Source organism: Lactuca saligna, chromosome 5 (assembly GCF_052625555.1).
Source record: "Lactuca saligna cultivar CGN05327 chromosome 5, ASM5262555v1, whole genome shotgun sequence".
Classification (NCBI taxonomy): Eukaryota; Viridiplantae; Streptophyta; class Magnoliopsida; order Asterales; family Asteraceae; genus Lactuca; species Lactuca saligna.
Window position 1 is genome coordinate 14,393,881 of NC_136421.1, and position 6,000 is coordinate 14,399,880.

The 6,000-nt window shown below is 45.6% G+C and overlaps 1 non-coding gene across 1 annotated transcript; it reads left to right on the forward strand.

Annotated features, from left to right (window-relative positions):
• Positions 1 to 3,355: 3,355 nt before the first annotated feature.
• LOC144999081 (small nucleolar RNA R71) lies at positions 3,356 to 3,462 on the forward strand. The gene has a single exon (XR_013660606.1). It is a non-coding gene; the product is annotated as a small nucleolar RNA R71 (small nucleolar RNA).
• The last annotated feature ends 2,538 nt before the right edge of the window (positions 3,463 to 6,000 follow it).

The following is a 6,000-nucleotide window of genomic DNA, read 5'->3' on the forward strand; positions in this document are numbered from 1 at the left end:
CCCATCGTATTAGTCTTGGCTTGGCATCCTGTTTGGAAAACAAATACTTGATAGCCGAGTGGTCAGTAAAAACAGTGGTTTTAGATAAAACCAAGTAAGGGCGAAACTTGTCAAAAGCATAAACCACGGCTAACAATTCTTTTTCAGTAGTAGTATAATTCTCTTGGGCGGGGTTTAAGGTCTTGCTTGCATAATAGATGGGTTGAAAGTGCTTATCAACCCTTTGTCCAAGGACCGCTCCTAGTGCATAGTCACTAGCATCACACATGATCTCAAAGGGTAAGTTCCAATTTGGTGCTATAATGATCGGGGCATTAGTTAATTTTTCCTTTAGAAATTCAAATGCCTCTAAACACTCTTTAGTAAAATTAAAGGGTGCACCTTTTAGTAATAATTGTGTTAGAGGTTTCGTGATTTTGGAAAAATCCTTTATAAAACGCCGGTAAAAACCTGCGTGTCCCAAAAAACTTCTAATGCCCTTCACATTAGTTGGTGGGGTAATTTGGCAATGGTGTCTATCTTTGCCCGATCCACCTCAATTCCCTTTTTAGAGACTTTGTGTCCCAAAACTATACCCTCCTTGACCATGAAATGACACTTTTCCCAATTTAGGACCAAGTCGGTTTTCTCACACCTAGCAAGCATTGAATCAAGATTTGTGAGGCAGTTATGGAAAGAAGATCCGAATACAGAAAAGTCATCCATAAAGACCTCCATGAACTTTTCCACCATATCATGGAATATGGCGGTCATGCACCTTTGAAATGTCGCAGGTGCATTGCATAGCCCAAATGGCATGCGTCTATAGGCGAAAGTCCCACTTGGGCATGTAAAGGTGGTCTTTTCTTGGTCCATTGGGTCTATGGGTATTTGAAAATACCCTGAAAACCCATCTAGAAAGCAGTAATAGCTATGGCCCGATAGTCTCTCTAACATTTGATCTATGAAAGGAAGGGGGAAATGGTCTTTGCGAGTGGCATCGTTTAGCTTTCGATAATCGATGCACACTCGCCAACCGGTTACCGTTCGCGTTGGAATTAACTCGTTCTTTTCGTTGGTGATGACCGTCATTCCTCCTTTCTTGGGCACCACTTGGACCGGACTCACTCATGGACTATCGGAAATGGAGTAGATGATTCCTGCATCTAAAAGCTTGACCACCTCTTTTTTGATGACTTCTTGCATGTTCGGGTTCAATCGTCTTTGATGTTGCACCACCGGCCTTGCTCCTTCTTCTAAATTGATTTTGTGAGAGCAATAGGATGGGCTTATTCCCTTGATGTCGGAGATGCTCCATGCGATGGCTCTTTTCCTTTTCTTCAACACGTGTACAAGTTCTTCCTTTTCCGTCTTGGATAGGTCCGAGGCTATGATCACAGGCTTCTGATTTCCTTCTTCCAGAAAGGCATACTCCAGATGGTCAGGTAGTGTTTTAAGCTCCAATTGGTTGTGCTTAGTGACGGACTCGCCGAGTGCAGGTTTGGTACTCGGCGAGTTGGTAGCTGCATTCACGACTTCTAGCTTTTCTTCAGATGTACTCGGCGAGTAGATCGGGTCTACTCGGCGAGTAGGGCTCTCAGATTGCTTCTTTATTTCTTCATACTCCGCTTCTTCCAACAGTCTTTCAATCTCTAGTAAGTCCTTTTCTGGGTCAAATGCTTCATCCAAAGCTGCAAACTTGCTGGAATCTTCAGGTATGTATTCTTCCAATAGTTCGTCAAGCATGTCGATTGAGAAAGCCGTGTCGTCACTACTCCTTGAGTACTTCATGGCTTGGTCTACCCCGAATGTCACTGAATCGTCTCCAACTCGCAATGTGAGCTTAGAATCTCTCATGTCTACGATAGCGCTAGCTGTGTTGAGGAAGGGCCTTCCAAGGATAATTGGCACTTGCGGATCCGCCTCCATGTCTAGAATGATGAAATCAGCCGGAAAGACAAATTTGTCCACTTTCACTAGCAAATCTTCATAGATGCCTCTTGGGAAGGTGACAGTCTTGTTTGCCAAATGAATTGCCATTCGAATTGGCCTTGGCTCCGGGAGGTCTAGCTTCTTAAAGAACGAGTATGGCATAAGGTTCACACTTGCTCCAGAATCAGCTAAGGCATGAATTGCAGCCAAGTTGCCAAATTGGCAAGGTAAAGTTAAGCTCCCCGGATCACCCTTCTTCTTTGGTAACTTGTTTAGCATTGCGGCGGAGCAGTTCTCATTAAGCACTACCTTCTGCACTTCCTCCATCTTTCTTCTGTTGGTGAGGAGTTCCTCAAGGAACTTATCATACTTGGGCATTTGCATGACGGCTTCAATGAAAGGGATGTTGATTTGAAGAGTTTTAATGTGGTCTAGAAACTTCTGATATTCCTTTTGCTGCTTCTCTTTCTTGGCTCGGGCTGGGTATGGCATTGGAGGCTGGTATGGCTTCAAGGGAGGTTGTTCATTCGTTTTAGTTGGGGTACTCTCCGAGTCCATCGGCCCTACTCGGCGAGTAGAACTCTCAGATTGTGAATCTTGGTTTTCTACTTGTTCTTCCGTTCCTTCCTTCTGTGAGTCCCTGGTTGCTTCAGTTCGAATGGGGGCCAGGGGAGTGATGATCTTCCCACTTCTTTTTGTGATAATGTTTACTTGTGCGCCTCGTGGGTTGTTCTCGGTTTTGCTAGGAAGCTCACCCGGTGACCTTTGGTTTAGTTGTTGAGCAAGTTGCCCAAGTTGCGTTTCTATGTTGTGGATGGATGCTTGCTAGTTCCTGAGCATTGTTCTTGTTTCTTGGATAGCAGCATCATGGTCACTATGTCTTTTCTCGGAAGCGGCCACAAATTTAGTAAGCATATCTTCCAAGCTTGGCTTCCTCTCTTGCACCGGCTCCTCCTTTTGATAAAAACCTCTCCCTTTTTGTCTATACTTCTCCTCCTTGGCCTTCTTGTACTCTTCGTAAGGCAGCCACTCTTTCTTTTGTTTGCGCCAGTCCTCATCATACCGGTCACCGCTCGAATAACATGCTTATGCCTTTTTGTTGCCATTCTCATCCAAATCGCAATCTCTAGTGAGGTGAGGTCCATTGCAGTTTTCACAACCCACCTGTATAGCATGGATAGTTTGATCCATTTTGTCCATTCTCCTATCCATGGTTTTTAACATGGCCATGACCGCGGATAAATCTTCAGTAGCAGCGTACGCAGCTCCCCTCGTGACATCATTCCTAGGGTTGTGGTATTCTCTAGAGTGTTTAGAGAATTCTTCAATCAATTCTTTAATCACCGGGGGTGGCTTCTTTGTAAGTGGGACTTGTGAGTCTAGCAACTGCCGGGTTGTAACATTGACTCCATCATAGAAGATGGAAACTTCTTGCTGGCTGTTTAGATCATGGTGTGGGCAGTTTCTGAGCAGACCTTTGTACCTCTCCCATGCTTCATATAAAGACTCTCCAGCTTGTTGTTCAAAGTTTTCAATGGACTTCTTCAGTTTGGCTATCTTGGATGGTGGGCAAAAGTGATCAATAAATTCTTCCTTCATTCTGGCCCAAGTAGTGACTGATCCGGGGGGAAGTGACTTGAGCCAGTCTTTAGCAGCACACTTGAAGGTTACCGGAAGCATACGAAGTAGTTGCGTTTCGCGGGTTACATTTGGAATATTGAAGTAATCAGCAACATCATTTACTTCATCCAAATGTTTGTAGGCATCTTCATGATCTTTCACATAGAAAGGTATTTCCTTGAGTGAAGCTAGGATATGACCTTTTAGCTCGAAGGTAGCAGTCGCGGGAATTGCGGGTTGCACAAGTCCCGGGCCATGGTCGTCGCGCATCCTCTTCTTCCATTCTCCCATGGGGATTTCATCAATGTTAGCCATAGTGAACGCTAACTCTTCCTCCGACTCGGTTTCTTGCTCGTACGTTGCCTCCTCTTCTTCCTCGGTCTCGTATCTAATATCTTCTTGAATTGGCTCCTCAATTATCAAAGAAACCCTTTTATAGGCCAGAGGCCTCGCACTACGCAGGGCGTAGTCTCGCAGAACGCGGAGTGTAGCAGGGTGCGTGTCACAATTCAGATGGGTTATCATGGCATGCTTTAGACCGCAGGAGAAAAGGTGAAACATCCTGAAAATACGGTCCAAAAATTTCCTTTTCAAATCATTGTTAAAATCACAAATCATACAATGTCATAAATAAAACGTGAATCATGTATCATAAAACATCATAGTATTTGGTACAAATCAAATCTTATAACAAAACATCAGAGTAAACTCCCAAGCTAATATTGTGGTGTGTGCCATACTATCATCCCGAGCTCTTCCCCTTGCTACCGGAAGTACCTGAAACCAAAACTGAAACTTTAAGCACGAAGCTTAGTGAGCTCCCCCAAACTGTCACATACCATACTCATATAACATGAAACTAGCTAGGAGATATGGGTCCCGCCCACACTCATGAAGATACGGGCCCCACCCACACTCCGCTAACTAGGAGATATGGGTCATGCCCACACTCAACCGCTTCGAGATACGGCCCCTGCCCATACTCGACTGCTATGAGATACGGGCCCCGCCCACACTCAGCTACTAGACAAAAGACACTCAAAAACTCAAGGGGAAGGCTCTCAAATGAACTAGGGTTTCTGGAGGACAGGGAGGATGATAAGGGAGGCTTAAAGGGAGATTAAGAGGTTTAAATAGGTTGCAAAACCCCGAAAATAGGGTTTCCTCCTGGAAGACCTACTCGTCGAGTCCATGCTTGGACTCGCCGAGTAGACTTTTTAAATCCAACGTCTAATCTAGCATATACTCGACGAGTTAGGGCTACCAACTTGTCGAGCAGCTTGAAAATAAATACTTGATAAATTAAGAAATTACGTACCAGAAACGAGGCATTACAACTCTCCCCCACTTGCCTTAGACTTCGTCCTCGGGCTCCCACGTCTACTTCGAACCTTTGCGGTGCTGCCACTGCACCTTCACTATCTCGACCCGCTTGTTCCTTAGCTCCTTTATCTTGTGATCTAAGATCGCCACTGGTCTCTCTATGTAATTTAGGCTATCATCAAGCTGAATATCCTCTATGGGTATCACCATTGAATCATCCACCAAGCACTTCCGCAGCTAAGAGACGTAGAACATGCTCTGGATCTGGCTGAGCTCTGCTAGGAGGTCTAACCGGTAAGCAACCCGACCTACCCGGGACAAAACCCTAACTGGTTAGCAACCTAAACGTGTTGTAGATTTGGTTGAGCTCTGTTGTGGATCCTCCCACTTCCACATGGGGATGTCTAAAGGTTTCATCTTGCCATGAGGTCTCTGGTGCTTTGCTTTAACCTTCCTTCAGGTCAGGCACCTCTATATGTACCACGCAACGTCCCGCTTCATGCAGGGCCACCAGTAGTCTGGGCGAAGATCTTTGTACATCTTATTCACTCCCAGATGAATGGAGAACCTAGACTTGTGGGCCTCATCCATCAATACATGCCCTACTTCGCCCCAGTACGGCACCCAAACTCTCCCATGCAGGGTCAACAGCCTCCCTGATGTCGTAATCAAAGGAGGCCACTTGGCCTGTAATCCTCTCGCACTTCCGGCATTCCTCCTTCAGGCCCTCAACCTGCGCCCCTCGAATCTGCTCCACCAGTGGAGTAATCATTGTCATCCTTATACAGATATCTCGGATCGGGTTTGCTGTCGCCTTGCAGCTCAAGGCGTCGGCCACCACGTTAGCCTTGCCCGGGTGGTAAAGGATCTCACAATCGTAGTCCTTCACCACGTCTAACCACCGACGATGCCTTATGTTCAGACTTGGCTGGTCTATGAGGTACCTCAAACTCTTGTGGTCTGTGTAAATGGTACCGGACCTCGTAGAGGTAATGCCGCCAAATCTTGAGGGCGAATACTGTTGGGTTTTGAGCATTCTAACACTTCCTATGTGTACATGCAACCCTAATAAACCTTGGATCTATGTTTGTCTAAGATACATGCAAATAATTAATTTTCCAAGGTTTATATCCTAGCTAGCATGGC